At 38.7% G+C, this 21,194-nt stretch overlaps 1 protein-coding gene across 35 annotated transcripts in view; it reads right to left on the reverse strand.

Annotated features, from left to right (window-relative positions):
• Nucleotides 1–21,194, reverse strand: part of LOC124880267 (receptor-type tyrosine-protein phosphatase delta-like) — a 622,546-nt gene that overhangs the window by 444,969 nt on the left and 156,383 nt on the right. For all 35 annotated transcript variants that reach the window (XM_047385268.1, XM_047385264.1, XM_047385265.1 and 32 more), the window contains exon 4: nucleotides 14,367–14,390. The gene's annotated coding sequence lies outside the window, so the exon portion shown is untranslated. The remainder of the gene's footprint in view (nucleotides 1–14,366; nucleotides 14,391–21,194) is intronic.

Below are 21,194 nucleotides of genomic sequence, written 5' to 3' on the forward strand. Positions count from 1 at the left end.
TACCAGTGGTTTTGGCACTGTGAGCAGGTGCCAGTTCGTGCTGAAAAATGAAATCTTCATCTCCATAAAGCTTTTCAGCAGATGGAAGCATGAAGTGCTCCAAAATCTCCTGATAGCTAGCTGCATTGACCCTGCCCTTGATAAAACACAGTGGACCAACACCAGCAGCTGACACAGCACCCCAGACCATCACTGACTGTGGGTACTTGACACTGGACTTCTGGCATTTTGGCATTTCCTTTTCCCCAGTCTTCCTCCAGACTCTGGCACCTTGATTTCCGAATGACATGCAGAATTTGCTTTCATCCGAAAAAAGTACTTTGGACCACTGAGCAACAGTCCAGTGCTGCTTCTCTGTAGCCCTGGTCAGGCGCTTTTGCAATGCGGCACATGTAGCCCATTTCCTGCACACGCCTGTGCATGGTGGCTCTGGATGTTTCTACTCCAGACTCAGTCCACTGCTTCCGCAGGTCCCCCAAGGTCTGGAATCGGCCCTTCTCCACAACCTTCCTCAGGGTCCGGTCACCTCTTCTCGTTGTGCAGCGTTTTCTGCCACACTTTTTCCTTCCCACAGACTTCCCACTGAGGTGCCTTGATACAGCACTCTGGGAACAGCCTATTCGTTCAGAAATGTCTTTCTGTGTCTTACCCTCTTGCTTGAGGGTGTCAATAGTGTCCTTCTGGACAGCAGTCAGGTCGGCAGTCTTACCCATGATTGGGGTTTTGAGTGATGAACCAGGCTGGGAGTTTTAAAGGCCTCAGGAATCTTTTGCAGGTGTTTAGAGTTAACTCGTTGATTCAGATGATTAGGTTCATAGCTCGTTTAGAGACCCTTTTAATGATATGCTAATTTTGTGAGATAGGAATTTTGGGTTTTCATGAGCTGTATGCCCAAATCATCCGTATTAAGACAATAAAAGACCTAAAATATTTCAGTTAGTGTGCAATGAATCTAAAATATATGAATGTTAAATTTTCATCATGACATTATGGAAAATAATGAAATTTATCACATTATGCTAATATTTTGAGAAGGACCTGTATAATCTGAAAAAAATATATAAAGATTATTTGGCCAGAATGTATAAACAAGGTGCTATTAATGGAAATGTTTCCAAGTCCAAAATTTGTGACTTAAATATTGACCAAAATAATGTTTCCTATAATTAATCAGCCCTAATTTGATATTTTAAACCACAAGCACCTTTGCAGCAAGCTGAAAGAAACCGTTCTCAAACCATCTAGTCCATAACAACAACACAAAAACAAAATGATGTAAAACCACATAGGACCCTCTCTGATTGTTCCCCTGCCAGGTTTTGTTGTGGCTGCACACTTAATCAGCTCAGCCTATTGTGTCAGCCATTTGACTGCCTTTGTTCACTTAATAACCAAACCCTGCAGACAAAATGGAAAGTTATATTTTTGAAGAGCAGGCTAATTAATGCTGCTTATTAGAGAGAGCTCGAATAACAATAAGGAAGTGGGGAGTGTCTGAAGGGGTTTTTTGAGTGGAAAGCATGCTGTGGTGTATCACAAGGTTCATACACAAGAAGAAACTTAGCACAAAAGGGGTGTCAAAATGGAAAGTGAACAAGTAGGAATAAACTGAAAAAGCTCTGGAGGTGATTAGACAGTATTAATTCCTTCCTGAAGTGTCTTTAAAATAAAGGCTAATGTAGTCGGAGCGGAGCTGACATTAACCTTTAGGCAAGGTGTTAAGAAGTGCAGACAACTGGTACAATTAGGCTTTCTGCTTCCCATACACACAAGTGCACAGATGTTTATATAGAGGAATTTGTGCCTGCCTTAGGATGGGTGTGTTTTTTTTTAACAATATCTTCTATGATTTAATTTGCCTTGCAGAAGTATTTGTTACTATGGTAATGCAGTCACACACTGCTTGAACCTTTTCACATTTTATTACATTACAACCAGAAGCTTTGGTATTTTACCAACACAAAGTAGTCCATAATTTTGGTTTAGTTTTCTTTGGAAAATGTCTCAAGCTCAATCAGGTTAGGTAGGATGCTTCGGTGAATGCCAATTTTCAAGCCTTGCCACAGATGTTCAGTTCAATTCAATTCAGCTTACTTATTTAGTTCGAATGTAAATTACATGTAATCTAAAATCACTTTACATGACAAACTGATCTGGTTTATTTACAGAAGTATATAATAAATTCAAAGCAATCACATAGACAGATTTAAACTGCATAACAAACATTCCAATTCAACCCTAACTATTATACAATTCAGTCAAATCTAGTTTATACCATTGTACTTAGTGACTGACTTTGCATGAAATCCTTCCTCCTGAGCAAGCATGTGGTAAAAGTAAACAGAGGGATTGCAGCACCTCTTCATTTTCCATTGGTTTTACAAATGGATTTTGACTAGGCAATTCTAGCACATTAATATTCTTTGATCAAGACCATTGCACTGTAGCTCTAGATGTAAGTTTGTCCTGCTGGAAGACGAATCCTCGACCCCAAACTCAAGCCTCATGCAGCCTTTAACAGCCTTTCTTCCAGGATTGCCCTGTATTTAACTCCATCCACCTTCCCATCAGCTCTGACCAGCATCCCTGTCCATGCTGAAGAAAGGCATTCCCATAGCATGATGCTGCCATCATCATGTATCACTGTGGGGAAGCTGTGTTCAGGGTGATGTGTAGGAAAATTTTTTCAGCCACACAAGGATATTGGCAAATTTCACATCACAATTATGCACTATGTGTGTCAGTCTATCACATATAATCCCAATATAGTACATTGAAGCTGGTTGTAATGTGAAAAAATGTGACAAAATTGAAAGGGAAAGTAATACTTTTTCAGTGCCTTGTGTATCAAATAAATCTGATCCTCTTCTTTCAAATTTATCCAAGCACAAATCTCTCTGATTGCCAGAAGAGGGCAAACTAGTTGGTGATTGAAATCAAGACTTTAATTGACAGCTAGGCTAATAATAATGTGACACATGGAAAATCAGTTTTTATGGCTTCTTTTTCCAATGTTGGCACAAGGAGCGATGCAAGTATGGGTTGTTTTCAGTCTGACAAACCCTAAAAATAAAACCCTTCTCAACACAGAAGTGGTTACATAAATTGCCTTTCGAATTCTCTCCCAATTAAAAAAATAAGTTTGAGCAAAACTTTTAACAGTGTTAAAAAGTCAAACTAAAACTAAAATCTGATGGTTGCAAATGCTACAAGAACAGCTACGTATATGTTTGCAGGCTACAGTTCAAGCTAACACTCACTATCATAATTAATAAATAAGTAAATAAATTACTCAAACACTTTGAAAAGCTGATCAAACAGACAGCATATGATCTAAAAGTAGGTGCCCAACACCCCACTCCCCAACAAATAAACACACTTTGTCCTGTGTAGTGAGCACCCAGTTCTTGGCTATGGCACAGCTCATACAACAGCAGAGAAAGCAGAGAAAAAGAGCACCTTAATGTGCCGTTGCCATATGCTGTTAGCTACTGATGAATGCACTACTCATTGGTCAAACTTATAGACCTTTGGTACTTGACGCCACTGCTGCTAAAATTGAAGATAAGCCATCTGTTCATTAAAGCAGTCCCCCATCACCAGAATGCACTGGGTCAACCAAACGGGTGTTGAGCAATGTATCGTTACAGCATCTGTATGTGCTTAGCGTGGAAAGTGATGTATGCAAATAGGGTTAGAAAGCCTTAAAATAAATTAATCTCTTATTGCAATAGCCTAATCTCAAACTGAAAACATTTAAAAAAATTCAACCTTTAATTTGCCACATTTACTAAGTGAGAGGAACAATCCAAAAAAATAAATATTCAGAAAAAGAATTATGTTTTAAATACTATGGAATAGGTTTTCCCTATAGATTGTTACTCGACTGAATGTTAAAATAAAGTTGAAAAATCAGAATCAGAATCAGAATCAGAAAAGCTTTATTGCCAAGTACGTTTTTGGACATACAAGGAATTTGTTTTGGCGTAGTCGGTGCAAAAGAATGCTTAACTGCGGTTTTGTAACTGTTTTTATGAAATAAGAAACGTTTATGCTTTTGTTTTAAAACAACATATATATATTGATATATAGATTCTAGAATTGTACACTCAGGATGGCAGCATGTTGGAGTAGCTCTCTAAAAACTTCTCATTTTCTTGATGAAGATAGCTGTTTTTGGACCCGTTGGTGTTGAATGCTGTGCAGCTTGAAGGAGACATTTGTTATGATGCGTAACAAATACAACAGGGACCAGCTGATTAACATCTCAAAAGCTCAAATAATACCTCAACTACAACCCCAAATTCCTGATGCGCTGAAAAGGAAGTGTAGAGCATGCAGAGCAGGAGCAAACAGAACCATCTCTTCCTTTAATTATGATGGGCAATGCGAGATAATTGGAAAAGAAGTTGGAGGAACTCCAAGCCCTTACAAGGACCCAATCAGAGTACCTGGAATGCAGTATTATGTGTTTCACTGAGGCAGGCTGAAGGATTATATCCCTGAATCAAGCATTTCTCTGTCTGGCTTTCTAACCATATGACCAGACAGAGATTTAAAGAGGAGTGGCAAAAGCAAAGGAGGTTAATTAGCAGTAACCGTGAACAACAGAAGGTGTAATCCAGGGCATGTTACTGTTAAGTGGGATCTCTGCAGCTCAGATATTGAACTGTTAGCAGTACATTTTCATTCAAATTATTTACCCAGAGTTCAACAGTAGTATTTTGGCAACGGTTTACATTCGACACTCAGCTGTTGCCAACACTGCCAGTGATGTCTTCAACTCAGTTGTTGCTGAGCTACAGATACAACGCCCTAATGCGCTGTGGCAATATTTGGTGATTTTAACCATGCTTTACTCTTTGCTACATTTCCAACCTTTTCACAGTTTGTTAGCTGCTCAACTAGAGAAAACAAACCATTGGATTTGTTTTATGCTAATATCAAGGACTCATACATCTCTAAAGTAAGACCTCCTCCAGGCAAATAGGATCACAATCTTGTTTTTTCTGCTTTGAATATAAACCCCTTGTTCAGAGGCTACCTGTAATAAAGAGGATATTGAGATAGTCACAAGATGCTGACGAAGCCCTGTGAGGTTGCTTTGAGGCTACAGAGTGGGATGCAGTGTGCCATGCAAATGAAGAGGACATCAATACCATGATTGAGTGTGTGACCGTCTATATAACTTCTGTGTGGATAACACCACCCCTACCAGAATGGTGAGATGCTTCCCCAACAACTAACCCTGGATCATGAGCGACCTGAAGGACCTGCCTAATAAAAAAAGAGCCTACAGAGAGGAAGACATGGAATATTTCAGGGGTATACAGAAGCAACTTAAAGTCAAGATAGGAGAAAGCAAGGAGGTTTATAGGAAGAAGCTGGAGCGCAAGCTTCAGCAAAACATTATCAGAGATGTGTGGTCAGAGATAAGAAGATCACAGGCTTCAAGCAGAAGAAGGATCGAACAGATGGACATCTGGACAGAGCCAATGAACTGAACACATTCTTCAATAGGTTCAGTTCAGGAACAAGCTCAGCATCCTTCTCTCCTTTCCCCAGCCAATCAGACATCTGAACCTTCCTTTAACATAAAGCTTCCATCACACACCACATTTTTGTTTATCTTCCATGTTGGCCATGGACCGTTCTGGCTTTTCATATTTATCTTCAACCAAATCAGAAGGTGCTGTTGCTCCATTTGCCTCCCCTTCCACCTGTGTGTCTCTAGAACTCAGGTGAAGTGGCAGCTAAAGAGACTGTACCAGAATGGTGTCAGCTCCAGAGTCCAAAAGGTCTGTGCAGAGCAGCTCTTCAACATTAGCCTGACCCAGAAGAAGATTTCTGTTACCGTGTGTGTGTATATGTGTGATCCTGTTTGGTGTGAGTCTCTCTGCCATTTCACTAGGAGCTCTGCTGTGGGCGTGGTGCACAGCTGATCGCTGCGCACCTGTTAGCAATCCTTGGCAGCAGTGTTTAAAAGGAGTGGATGGACAAGCATTCCTCGCCTGATGGTCCACATAGTTGGTAACCTCGAGCCCTCTGAGTTCCCAGTAATGTTTATGACTAGCCTTGCTAAAGACTCCAAGTTAACCAGCCCTAAGCCTGTCTTTGTTGCTGTCTCTCCCAGGTTCTCGAGGCAAACCATTTCCTCGATTAATCTGCAGTTCTCTGAAGACTGCCTCGCTTTTGGAAAACCCTCCTCAAGTCAGTTCCTGCAGAACCAAGCAGCTTTGAACACATGCCTGCCTGCTCTCCCACATACCAGCAGAGTCTACATGGATCCTACAGAACTGATCACCACCTGGAGAAACACCAGAACCATAATGCCTCCCCAGAACATTCCCGCACCCTGTGGGGCAGTTTCTCCTTCTAAAATCCTGGAAATCTTGTTAAAATGCATGCATCCATATCCTCTTGAAATACGAGGACAGTTTAAAGAAAAAGCAATGCCAAAAAACAAAAATAGGTTGTCACTGGGTAAAATCTTCCTTCAGCAGCAATCCCAACACCTAGACTTAAATCCTACAGAAAAGAAGAGTGCATAAAAATGAACTGATAACTTGTTGCAATCTGTTGTGATGTGAGCATTTTTTCCCAAACAAAACTGTAAAAGTGAACATTTTAAGGATCTGTCACTCAAGTCTCCTTACTCTAAAATATATGCAAATCACGCTTACAAGGCATCCGTCAGAACCCTTTTTAACTGCCCTCCGAGCTGTGGTTGGGGAATGAGGGAAGACATTAAAAACTGACCACAAAAAATCTTTATGCTTAAACGTTATGCTTAAACTAAAATAATTGTAGGATATAGCTGCAATAAATGTTATGCAAACTGCAAACACGAGGTCATTGCTACATTATGTCTGAATAATGGATCATTTTAGTGAAAAGTAGAACAGCGTAGACAACCAAACTGAAACGATTAAACATTTAACATCATGATCTTATTTATTCTCTTTTGTTTTGAATGCAGTTTTGCATGAAAAAACTCCAGATGGAGACCTATAAAGTTCTGTATTATCCATGGAGAGTATTATTCTTAACCTCTGAGGGATGGCAAGAACATTTCAGAGGAATCCACTATGCAGGATTACAAAGTCCTCTGTGCTTTGGCTCATGTCCAGGCTGGCCTTTTATCAAGCACAGATCTACTTTTAGACTTCAACAGCACAATGGTATGTGCTTAACTAAGCAGCCAGCAATCACTCTCCTCTCCTCTCTGCCAGTGTCATATCACTGATCAAGTGTGGCTCAATTCCTGTTTTGAAGGGAGGACTGCCAGACATAATGCAATCATAACGGGTGCACAGCTTGTCTAAGAAAAACGAGCTTCTATTTCACTGCTGACAATGCTGGAATGAACTTTTTCTCACTCATTCGCTCTCAAAAACCCTCGAGCTTCCATTGGCATAATAAGCCAATTGTAATTCCTTGCCTATAGCTTTCTAATGGAGAGAGCGAAAAAATACATATATAGATTGGACGTTATTCCTGGAAGTCAAAAGACAAGCAAAAGTTATTTGAGGCAGAGGTATTCTTTTTTGGCAGGGAAGAAAGATGTGCCCAAGAATTATCATTGTAATTTCCCTCACTACACACATAAGTTGCATCTTAATAAATCGAAGTATTTTAGTTCACACTTTTTTCATTTTGATGTTTGATGGCTTACATCCAATGAAAACCCAAAATTCTGTCGTTTTTAGAAATTTTCAATATTATTAGTCTTCTAAAAAGTATTTTAAGTGGACTTTGCTTTCAGGTCCTCTCAAGGATGCTTGTGCACCTTTTTCTACCACTCTCTTTCTGCACTTCAACTCAACTTTCCAATTATATGCCTGGATACAACCCTCTGAACAGCTACCGTCTTTAGCAATGACCCTTTGTGACTTACCCTTTCCACGTGTTAAGTCGACAGTCACCCCCTTGAATATATAGGCCAGGTTTCAAAATGCAGTCCTCAAGGACAATAGCCTACAACTTTTATAAGTATTTACGGTCCTACACACCTGAATTACCTACTAACCATGCAGTCAAGCAGAGTTCTGTGAATGACCTAACTATTTGAGTCTGGTGTGGTGAAAGTTGTAGGAAACTGGCCTTTTGATAAATTTAGTTTGTGACCCCACCTCATTCAATGACAGCTGGAGATAGACACCAATTTTCCTGCGACAATGCAAGGACAAGAGGGTATAGATGACGGATGGTTTTCTGAGAAATCAAATGGATTTTCATTAGTCAGTCATTTTCTACCACTTATTCCATAGTGGGTCACGGGGGAGCTGGTGCCTATCTCCAGCAGTCTATGGGCGAGAGGCAGGGCACACCTGGACAGGTCACCAGTCCATCACAGGGCAACACACAAACAACCATGCACACACTCATTCATACACCTAAGGGAAATTTAGAGTGACCAATTAACCTAACAGGCATGTCTTTGGACTGAGGGAGGAAGCCGGAGTACCCGGTGAGAACCCACGCATGCACGGGGAGAACATGCAAACTCCATGCAGAAAGACCCCGGCCGGGAATCGAACCCAGGACCTTCTTGCTGCAAGGCAACAGTGCTACCAACTGTGCCACTGTGCAGTTTTCATTAGTTGTAAGATAAAATTATGGAGACAAACAGAAATAAACACCTGAAATATATCACTATGTTTGTAATGGCTTTGCATAATATCCGAGTTTCTCTGTTCGAATTAAACTACTGAAATAAATTAACTTTTCAATGCTAGTCTGATTTATTGACAAGCACCTGTGAGTCTAGCCTCAAATTAAGTAAAATGTTGATTAACAGCCAGGAATTGCCATGAAACTGTGCTAACATTTAAGTCCAGAGAGGAAAAAGGCGATAAACATCTTTCCACCATTCATTATCCGGACATTATTTAAAGCTCTCACTCTAACCATTGTGCCTTAATGCAATGCGAATTACTGACCTTGAAAAGCAGGTAAATGCATCAACTAGATGTGATATTTAAAAAAAACAATCCAACAGCTTTTAGTCTCAACAACGAGCCCTTCTCTCATCTGACACACTGTAGTGGACGTGAACTTGCTCTGCCCCCCACAGATGCCTGGTGTGATGTTTGACAGATTCCTCCCTCTTCAGCTAGGCTCACAGTAAATGTCCATCTGGCAGCTTCCCATGGGTACTTATTATTCTCAGCTAGCCAGGGGTGCTTTTTTTTTTTTTTTTGAGCAGCCAGCCTGCCTCAAAAGAGTCGAGAGCCAGAGTCAGATCTGCTCGCAGATGCTTCACGGACTGGCCAAACTGTTCTGGCTGTAGTGGCATGGCACTGAGTTTTCAATTACACCATAAGACATCTCTGGATGCTCTCAAAACACAAAAAGAGGCATGTTAGATGTAACACATGATGTACATTATTTTTATATACAATCCACCAGCTTCACCTTGGAAATAAGGTGATTGATTTTTCCCTCATGAGCAGATGCTTAGAACCATTGGTGCTCTGCTGTCCTGCTCCGACACCCTGCTATGGTGGATTCAGTCATGCAGTTAACCTCTATCCCTCTGCTGCCACACGCTGAGAATCTCTGAAAACAGCCTGACAAAACAAAGGATGCTGCACTTCCTTTCATTTTCACAAGTTTCATCTAACCCAGACGGGCCACCATTAGCCTCTTAAGGTTGCTGCAGCTGTAACTTCTGCTATGAGTATGATGTAATCCTTCCACAACAAAGCACAGATGTCTGCTACTGTGAAGAAAAACAATTAATGCCATTTTGAGTCAAGTGAGCAAGAAAATCCAATCGAAGTATAGACTTTGTGAGTGCGGGTTATTGTGATAAGTAAAATAGAAAAATAAAATTTTTAATTAATTCCTGGGACTAGACAGGTGAATAATGAACACAGACAAAACATCATCCTCTGCCTTTTACTACACACCAACTGGTATTGGTGTTGGATAACAGAAAATGTTATAAAAATCTTGTAATACTAGTTTTGTAACCTCAAGTACAGATGATCCCGATATGTGCTTGTAAAGTGAGAAAATGTGTATTACGAGTATTTTACATCCAGTGTCTGTCTTATATAAATATCAGTCTGTGTGTAGTAAAAAACAGATGAGCATGTTTTGCTTTTCCTTTATTTATGTATCTGGCCAAAGAATTGAACTTAGTGCTCTTTTTTTACTTGTTTGGGTCACGATATCCTGTGCTCACCTGGGTATCTGAGTCGATCTGTGTTCTTCCTCACTAGAGTCTAAAAGGCACTAATCATTTCCTCTGCACAGTAGTAGGCATCTGTGCTTTGTTGTGAAAGGATTACATCATACTCAAAGCACATATTACAGCATCAGGAGCCCGACAGTGGTCTGGCTGGGTTAGGTTGGTAATGTGAAAATCTTTTATCCTCAATAGGTCTAGAGTGGAGCATATTTGCTTTTCAATGTACATGTATGACAACAACATAATAAAAATAATAATATATTTTACTAATTACTGCTTTTGTAATACCTATTTTTTGCAGTTACACATAAGGAAAACATTTACAGTACTGCCTGAAAGTATTTTGTTACGTCTCATTGCTTTATACTTGGGATCCAAGAAGTCAGACTATTTTGTAATCTTTTAAGGTGGTCTTAGTATTTCAATAGGCCTTCTGAATGTATGTTAAATATTTCCCTTATACATTTGCTGGTATTTCAGGTATTTTCTGCTCAAAGCCTCACTATTCCCAGAGAGTTTTTATTTGTTAGGCTTCTTGACTTGGACATATTAATCAATAAGTAATAAAAAGACTGCTAAACTCAAAGAATGGGCCAATGTTATCACTATACATACCAGATATGTTGACCCTTTGTAAGCAGACACAGCTCAATAACTATTTGTTATTGAAATAGCAAAGATAACAGTTTGACAGATAGAAAAAACTATTTCAGCACCAACAAAATTATTCCGAAAGTGCTGTTAGCAGGTATTTTGGCATAAAGTAGACGACTGTGTGTGGATGATGGATCTCTGATGTCCTGTGTCAGGACTTTGTTGCATCTTCTACACATTTCTTCAAAAATTATTTCAGTTATGACACCTTTGTCCTCCATTTGTCCACGCAGCAATTTTTTAGCGCCCACCGGACACTATGATGCTGTTGTCAAAAAAAAAAAAAAACACTTAATAAGTGAAAAAACTGAAAGGATTGCTCATAATCTGAAAGACTTTTAGTCATGATTACTTCAAAAAGTAAAAAGGTATCATGTTCGGGAAAAAAAATTATAAATTAGGAGTGGTCTATAACATTTGCACATAGGTGATGGCACTTTAAACCAAGAAGAATGCCATTCAGCAGAGCAGTGATCTGCTGCAGCTGCCATGGGTGAGGGTTGATAAAATATAAATTAATGGAGGTGTGTTATTTTTCCTTTCATCACTCACCCCCAGTGTGTTCTACCCTTTACAAAACAACCTCTGTCCACCTGCAGACCTGTCTCCCTGCTGATCATCTGAGTGCAGGAGTGTTTGCTCCAATATACAGGCTTTGCTGTCATCTGTCTCAGATAAAGGAAATGGGCGACCGTCATCCTCCTGGACCTCATTCTTGTGCTTGTGTGAGCTCATTTGTTCTTAGCCTCTTAGCTGTAATCCAGCTGAGTTTTTTTTTTTTCCGCAAGACAGGATTATTTTCTCTAAACTGAAACTCTTTATATATATATATATATGCTATAGTTTTTTATTACAGTACTGAGAATACTTGATAAAACAGATCTAATTTATTTCTACAAAGGTTTTTGTTTGAGTTTCCAATTCTGTAGAAAGAAAGTTGTTCTTCACAGTAAAAATGAAGAACACAGTTTGTAGAAAACCAAGACTTTGTTTTAGATCTAAACTCCAAAGAAAAGAAAAGGCTGCATTTTATTTTCTAGTGACTAAAAATGAGAGAGGAGAAGGGAGATGGAAAAAATAGCAAACATTAGAGTAAATTATTTGGGCAGCATGGTCTTTCTGTGGTCTTTGCATGTTCTCTCTCTGGATGTCTGGGGCCTACTCGGATTACGTCCCAGTATCTAAAATCATGCATGTTAGGTTAACTGGGAACTCTAATCTGATTTTAGAAAGCATGTGAGTGTTTTAGTGGTCTTTCCATCATTGTCCAGGATGAAACCCTATAGTTTCCAGTGGACCATAATTAAGTGGCCGTACAGGATTAATCTGATACAGAAATTTTAAATAATCTGTACCATTTCAAGTGTTATAAAGAGGGCAAAAAAAAAAAATAAAATAACTATATTATTACACATTTCTGCATTTATGAATACCCCTTAGTTTTTGCCTTGAAACAACAAGGAGTATTAAGGTTCTGGCTTCGGCTACATCGTGAAAAATTATTCACGCCCTAACAGATTTATTCTGCTTTTGCTTTATTATCAAATGTAAACGTTTCAGATCCTCAAAAGTTTTTTGATGAGACAAAGATAACCTGATTAAATACAAAAATTATTTTTCAAATGGTGATTTAGCATTTTAAAAGAAAGAATCTAATAAAACTACCCTGGCGCAATGTGAAAAGCTAATTGCCCCCTATACCTAATAAATGGTTTTTACTACCATCAAGCATTTGGCATAACTTGCAACGACTATTTTACATCACTGTGATGGATATATGCTCACTCTTCTTTGCATAATTGTTTTAAGTTTTCCAAATTTGAGGATTTATGAACATAAATAACGTGTTTAATGTCATACCACAGAATCTCAATTAGAGTTAAGTTCAGACTTTCACTAGGCCACTCCAGAACATTTTGTTTTTGTTCAATGAGTGATTTGAGGTCTAAGTCCAAGTCCTGAATAAGCAGAGCAGCTCCAGACCATCACTACCATCATTATGTGTGGCAGTTAGTATGTTGGTTTTCTAAAACGCAGTGTTAGTTTTATCCCGGATGTAAAGGACCCAAACTTTCCACAAAGTTTTACATCTGTCTCGTCAGGCCACAGAATATTTTCCCAGGAGGTCTAGGGGATCATAAAGTTGTTTTCCTTAGTAAGTTTTAGACAGGCTTTTGGGTTCGGTTTGGTCAGCAAAGGTTTGGGTCTTGTGACTCTTCAATGGAGGCTATTTTTTGCACAGCCTCTTCCTTTTTGTGAAATCATGAACACTAAACTGACCCAAATGGGGCCTGCAGTGCTATAAATGTTGTTTTGGGTTCTTTTGTGACCTCATGGATGAGTTATTGATGCTTTCTTTAATTAAATTTGGTCACTCTTGGGAAGGTTTACTAATGTTCCATGCTTTCTCCATTTGTTGATAGAGGTTCTAAAGCTTTTTGAAATATTTTAGACTACTTCATGAAAGTGATATACGAGTGATTTACTGATTATACAAGTCTGGCAGGAACCAGGCCTGGGTTTGGTTGGTGAAACTGAACAAAACATTCTAAAAACGAATAGCAAGGAGTTTTGGGAAGTTTTTTCCCTCTAATAGACAAGATCATAATTTGAAAACTGCATTTCGTATTTACTCTAGTTGTCTTTGTCTAATATCAACATTCGTTTGATGATCTAAAACATGTAAGTGTGACACAGAGGCAATAATAAAATAAATTTGTTGGGGGTCCAATCTACCATATAACATTAGAAGCCTTGAAAAGATGACAGCATAAGCAGTAAGACTGGTATGAAGTAGAAAGAGACAATATCTGTTTTGATCAACTGATTTTCCTTGCTACTTTTATCCATGTCCATTATTAAGATGTTTGCACCATTCCTTTCAAGGTTTTGTATCTTAGCCTCTAAAATCTACATTAGCTATGGGCATTAAGGACCATGGGAGTCCAATCACCTGTTTTTGACATGCAGACTGTGAATGCCTACCAAAATACTATATCCAAGCAGTCCTTTGCAATTGTGATGTTGCAAACATTGATACTGCAATTGGAATTGCAGTTTAATATGTTGTTCAGCTGTCATATGAATAATATCCTCAATATGGGAGGTTTTATGATGATGTATGGATTGTGAATGGTAAGGTAGGGTTTAAACTTCCACCCACTCTCTGCAAAGTGGAAACAAACACCATCCTTTCCTGCCTGCTTAAGTCAACACTACTGACGTGTTCTTTGAACAATCTGGGATGTTTGATTCTCATTTGAATAAAATTCAAATTGAAGGTACACAGCTCACAAATCACTTGCCAGTAAAAAGACAGTACCAATGTGTATTCTCAAATGTGTGTGTATGGGGGTGAGGGTATGGCTGAAGACTGCAGAGCACTTAAGCGGGCAAACAGCAGCATCTTTGCACCGATTCAGCCACAATTCCCATGTAATTCTCAACCATATTTATGCGTTCACATTACTCCCAAGGTCTTGAGGACCATGCTATGAAAAAGGAAATGACTTACCTAGTGTGGAAAAGTTGGTAACATCTGTGAGCGTTGCATTGGGGGAACAAAGGAGGGGTGGGTAGTGGGGATAAGAGGGAGAGAAAGAGAAAGAAAAAGGAAATGTCAGCAAATTACAATGTACAGCAAGCTAAACTTTAATGCACGCAGAGGTTGTTACAAGCTCTGTTGAAAAATGATGGTCTTCTAGCATTATACAGACTCGTGGTTAGGAACAGTCCCTGTCAAAAAGCAAGCAATCAGGAGGAGGAAGAGTAGGAGTACATGAAACATCTTAGATGGTCTCCCCTGAGGATCCAATGTTTGTCCAACCTGCATTAATATTTGTTGGTGTTTTAAGGGTGGAGGCAAAAAGGGTGCAAGCAGAAACCTAATCCATTACAGGCAAACCTAATCTATTACAGGCAAGTCTTTTTTTGTAGTGTTATATAACCACACTGAGCAAACAAATGTGCTCAAACAAATACACACAAAAGTGCTTCTTTCCCATAAGTATCCAAGATAATTTATTATCTCATCCTGCATGTTTGAATTTCCTGCTTCTCCCCAAGCTTGTTAGTCTGACTGCGAACATTCAATGAACAGAACCAATGGTGTAATAAACTGCTCGACTATCTACCCCAAAAAGACTCTACAGTGCCGCAGCAAGAGAATAACTAGATGGCCAAGTATATCCTTTTGGCAATGTGCTAATTAAGTCACTGCAACATGGTAATCACTTCTCATACAATTTGTAAAAAAAAGTTTTAAAACTTAGTAACCTCTGTTATGCTTCACGGACCAAACAACACTTAACTGCCAAACACACAGTGAAGATCTGTACGAAGGCCCCAAAATTCAAGTCTGATCCAGACCACAGTTCCTGTTGTTTCAAATGTTTTAATTATTTATCTGATTGTAGATATGAGCAAGTTGAGGTAGGAAGCTATTTTATTGTAGCAATTTCCTGACATTCGAAGACTGACATATAACTGCCTCAATTTAATGGCATGTTCTGTTGTCTTTTACATTTTAAAGAATGGCAAAGAGATGATTCTCTGTGTCACATTTTACTTATCCCCCTTATTGATAAATAGAAAAGGGATTACTAATAAAAATGCTTGAGTTGGATTTACTTTGTAGAAGCTGTTAGGGTGGCATTTCTTTACCTATGAAATTTAACATAGCAAGTTCTCGTGTCTTTCCTCTTTTAAAGAGTGGCAAAGAGGAAGTGATTCTTGACATATTTATTTTGCAAACTATTTCCCCTGGAAGAGGGAACTCAGATCAGTTCAGTTAATTCCAGGATGATTTGATCATTTCTAGAACACAAAGACTTTTGACCAAGACAAGACGAAGACAGAACCAACGAGAGACGATTTTCAAGACCATTGCTGTAATCAAAGTAATATAGTTATAGCTGGAAACATTTAAGGAAAATCTGTCAAAAACTGACAAGCTGCTAACAAATTAAACAGAGAAGCCAGACATAAGAGTGCAAACATCCATCTAAAGACAACCTGACTTAGCATAAGCTGCAGACAGAGAGAGTGGAGGTAACAGTTGGAGGTGGAGGACTTAACTGAATTTGCTCTCTTTTTACCTCTGTTCTTTATATTAATCAACCAACAAAAACTACAAATAAAGATTGTACTTTATGTGTTATTGGTACACGCTGACACTGGAAAAGTGATATTTAATTATGTATTACAAAGGCTTTAGGAAGTGTACACACCTCTGTTAAAAGTCCAGGTATTTCTGAGGCCATGGTAAATCATTTTAAAACTTTTTTTTCAAATTAGAAACATTTATTCGGTACAATTCAAATGAAAAACAATACATTTATAATAGTCAGTTTCAATTAACTTTCAGCATTCTTCTTTGGTTGTAGTCTATTAGCATCACATATTTTGACTTGGTAATATTTGCCAACTCTAAGGTTCTTGCAAAGGTTCTACAAATCTCTCAGACTGTGACAACATGTGAGACCCACATATTTTTTGATAAATTTAATTCTGGATTCATCTAAACCATTCCATAACTTTAATTTACTCTCATTAAGTAATTATTATTTTCAGTTGAAGTAAAACCTTTCTTCTTCATCATCCTTCTAGCAGACACCTGAACATTTTAGACCAACACTGGCATTTCGAACTATTCATCCACCTTAATAAAAAGCCTTGTTCCATTGAGAAAAAAAAAAAGAGTAAATAAATCCCACAGTATGATACTGCCACCACATGTTTAACTGTGATTACAGTGTTCTTTCTGCAATATTCAGTGTAGTGTTTGTGTCAAACTTGCCATTTGGAGTTATGGCCCAAAAACTAAGTTTATTTCATCACGACACACTACAGTGCCTTGCAAAAGTACTCGGCCCCCTTGAACTGGTCAACCTCTTGCCACATTTCAGGCTTCAAACATAAAGATATAAAATTCAAATTTTTTGTGAAGAATCAACAACAAGTGGGACACAATCGTGAAGTGGAATGAAATTTATTGGATGTGTCAAACTTAAAAAAAAAAAAAAAAACTGAAAAGTGGGGCGTGCAATATTATTCAGCCCCCTTGCGTTAATACTTTGTAGCGCCACCCTTTGCTGCAATTACAGCTGCAAGTCGCTTGGGGTATGTCTCTATCAGTTTTGCACATCGAGAGACTGAAATTCTTGCCCATTCTTCCTTGCAAAACAGCTCGAGCTCAGTAAGGTTGGATGGAGAGCTTTCGTGAACAGCAGTCTTCAGCTCTTTCAACAGATTCTCGATTGGATTCAGGTCTGGACTTTGACTTGGCCATTCCAACACCTGGATACGTTTATTTGTGAACCATTCCATTGTAGATTTGGTTTTATGTTTTGGATCATTGTCTTGTTGGAAGATAAATCTCCGTCCCAGTCTCAGGTCTCTTGCAGACTCCAACAGGTTTTCTTCCAGAATGGTCCTGTATTTGGCCCCGTCCATCTTCCCTTCAATTTTGACCATCTTCCCTGACCCTCCTGACGAATAGCAGGCCCAAACCATGATGCTGCCACCACCATGTTTGACAATAGGGATGGTGTGTTCAGGGTGAAGAGCTGTGTTGCTTTTACACCAAACATATCATTTTGCATTGTGGCCAAACAGTTCGATTTTGGTTTCATCAGACCAGAGCACCTTCTTCCACATGTTTGGTGTGTCTCCCAGGTGGCTTATGGCAAACTTTAAACGAGACTGTTTATGGATATCTTTGAGAAATGGCTTTCTTCTTGCCACTCTTCCATAAAGGCCAGATTTGTGCAGTGTACGACTGATTGTTGTCCTATGGACAGACTCTCCCACATCAGCTGTAGATCTCTGCAGTTCATCCAGAGTGATCATGGGCCTCTTGGCTGCATCTATGATCAGTCTTCTCCTTGTTCAAGATGAAAGTTTAGAGGGACGACCGGGTCTTGGTAGATTTGCAGTGGTCTGATACTCCTTCCATTTCAATATGATTGCTTGCATAGTGCTCCTTGGGATGTTTAAGCTAGGGAAATCTTTTTGTATCCAAATCCAGCTTTAAACTTCTCCATAACAGTATCTCGGACCTGCCTGGTGTGTTCCTTGGTCTTCATGATGCTCTCTGCGCTTTGAACAGAACCCTGAGATGATCACAGAGCAGGTGCATTTATACGGAGACTTGATTACACACAGGTGGATTCTATTTATCATCATCAGTCATTTGGGAGAACATTGGATCATTCAGAGATCCTCACTGAACATCTGGAATGAGTTTGCTGCACTGAAAGTAAAGTAAAGTAAATAATATTGCACACCCCTCTTTTCAGTTTTTTATTTGTTAAAAAGGTTTCACACATCCAATAAATTTAATTCCACTTCACGATTGTGTCCCACTTGTTGATTCTTAACAAAAAATTAGAATTTTATATCTTTACGTTTGAAGCCTGAAATGAGGCAAGAGGTTGACCAGTTGGAGGGGGCCAAGTGCTTTTGCAAGGCACTGTATATTCTGACACATGGTTTTGGGAGATTTGAGCAGGACATGGATAGTATTTGGAACAAAAAGCCTCTGATGTGCCAGCCTACTCGGAGGGCCGGACAGAGCCAGTGTGCTGTGAGATACTTACAGCTCCTTCAGTGTTGCTTGTGGCCTCTTAAAAAAGAATTACCATTTTATAATGTCATATTTGGCCCATATTTTCATCAGGTAATCAATGAATGTCTTTAATGTTTCATGGTATTTATACCACAGCACCCTTCTCCTGACATTTGAGCAAGAAGATTATTTTAATCCTTCGTAATATCTTTGCAAACCAGGGCTAAATCTGAAGGATGTCAGGAAAATCCTGCTAGGACAGAAAAACTTGATTTCAGGCTCATCAGATTATTTATACCTAGGTGTTTACAAAAGACTAAATTAAGAAACTGTAACAAAACATGCTACAACAATGTACTTGTTTAAGGGTGTGCAGATTCAATAATAATAATAATATTTTTTTTGTTTTTCCATTTGAAATGTTCTGGTTAAATGTTTTAAAATGATGTGCCATTTCTGTATTTTTGCAGAGCTGCTGTATCTAGTGATGGGACTTATGGCTGTTTGAAGGGAACCAAATCGTCAGGATCCATTCCCTTCAAAGAGCCGTTCAAACGGGCCGTTGAAGTTATCCATTTTTGAAAATGTGCTTATTTCGAAGAACAAGCTATTTTACCCTTAATATAATGTTATATCCGGAAATTTTTTAGGAAACCTGGCATGTGTGGGAGAAATTTACAACAAACGCTGAATGATCTGTTTTATGTAAGATTCATATTTTCATTTTAAGAGGTGCAAAATAGAACCACAGTATGTTCATGCAAAAAAAATCTCTATGTATATATTTTCCATTAAATTAAGCATAAAATATCAAAACATAAATATCAAATGCCCATGTAGTTCTTTACTACAAGTTGTGCGTGCATTAATAAAATTTTTATGCTCTATGTAATATAGAAACAAAATAAAGAAAGAAAAATAAAATAGAAGAGAAGAGAAAAAAAGTGCACTTCAGTTGCTATGGCAAAAAAAAAATCAAAAACTGCACCATTAAATATAACTATTAAGGCGCACTAATTGTAAGCAACACTTAAAACATTAACCAAATAGTGTGCAGAACTTTTGTTGCGCCACCCTTTTCATCCTGGAGCAAAGTGCACACTGTGACCCTCCTCCTCCTCTCCTCCACTGCAGGCGTTGGTGCCTCTGCCAGGTTGCGCACACCCTGCCGCCATGACACGTGGCGAAAACAAACAGAGAGCAATGAGCATGCGCTCTGTTTGCTTATACCTACCCCTTTTGATTTTCGTACTTAATCACCTAAGTAATATAACATAATTTTAAAATTAAATTAAATTGAAATAGTAGCATCGTAAGCAAGCAAAGGACTCGAGTCCTATTGTTCAAGGTAAGGAGCCGTTCAAAAGAATCGATTAGTTTGTAAACGTCACATCACAAGCTGTATAGTATAATTACTTTGATGGGTGTTATTTATGCTGACTCTTCTTTCCCTGTAGAATGTTGCTGTACTATATGTAAAGAAGAGACAGCTCTGTAACCTTGGTCTGTTTTATGAAGAAATTATTGTTTTGTTTTACTATAAAATGTATTGTTTATTTAGATACATTTTCAGTCTTTAAAAAACATAGGACACGTATTTTGTTATTTATAATTCCTGAAGAGAATGTAGAATTTGATCAAATTGGTATCAGGAGGTCAGTGCTAAAAACAAATATTGAAAAAATTACTGTTTGGTACTGCACTACAAAATCTGTTATTGTTGCATCTCACATTTACTGTATTGGCCTTTTACCGCACTGGGTTCTTTTTCTGTGCATTTTCATCCATAAAGTAGTATTTTACTTGCTTATAAGTACACAATAAAACCAAAAAATGGAATGAACTAAGTAGAACAAGATGTACAGAGAAGAAAATAGCCAACTGGTGGGCTAATATAGCCCCACTGCTGCTGCTTACTGCGCATTTCAGTTGTGTTCCTAAGCAGAATTTAGAGGTAATGTGATTTATCACCAATGATGTCTATCTCGATGCATTCATTTACATTTTTGGTGTGCACTCTACAAATCCCCAGGTGGATCAGGGATGAGAAAATGTGATTACAATATCTGTTTTGCATGTAGGGACAAATCTATTTCAGACAGAAAGGAGGGGGAAAGATCGGGGTTGGGTCTCAGGGATACTCATTACCATTTTGTCTGACACACATTCACACTATTGTGTAAACAGAGAGCTCAGCTGAGGACCTTGAAGCTTCATGCAGGGAAAATTGGGCCCAGGGGATGGGGGTAGCAGGGACTGATGTCAAACTTCAAGAGCCACTAGACGCACCTGGGGTTTCAATGACATTAGCATTTGGCTTGTTTGGTAGAACGGCATCTAAACAGAAAGATCCAACTTAATAAAAATGTAAAGGCGGCAATTGGGAAGAAGTACGGTTTTAAAACTAATATTTAATACCACAAAACTGACTCGGGAGGAATGATAATACTCCAATTCAACATGTAGAAGGAAAATGATATACAATGCCCTGTACCACACTCCTATTGTTCTAATCACCTTTTCCCGTTAATAGACGGTTTTGTTTTCCTTTTGCGTTCCACTGAGGATTATTGATTTTCCCTGAGTCCTGTGGAGGAAATTTGGATGCCTGGCCAATCAAAAAAAATTGAGGAAGTGGGGGCCTAAGTGGATTAGACTAGTGGGGATGGCGAAGAGAGAATCTAGTGGGAGAAACGAATGCCTTCAATAGGCCCTCTCTGTGAACCAGGAAATAAACAGAAGACTCAGACACCTTTTTTTTTTCTTCACCACCAA

Source organism: Girardinichthys multiradiatus, chromosome 14 (assembly GCF_021462225.1).
Source record: "Girardinichthys multiradiatus isolate DD_20200921_A chromosome 14, DD_fGirMul_XY1, whole genome shotgun sequence".
Lineage (NCBI taxonomy): Eukaryota > Metazoa > Chordata > Actinopteri > Cyprinodontiformes > Goodeidae > Girardinichthys > Girardinichthys multiradiatus.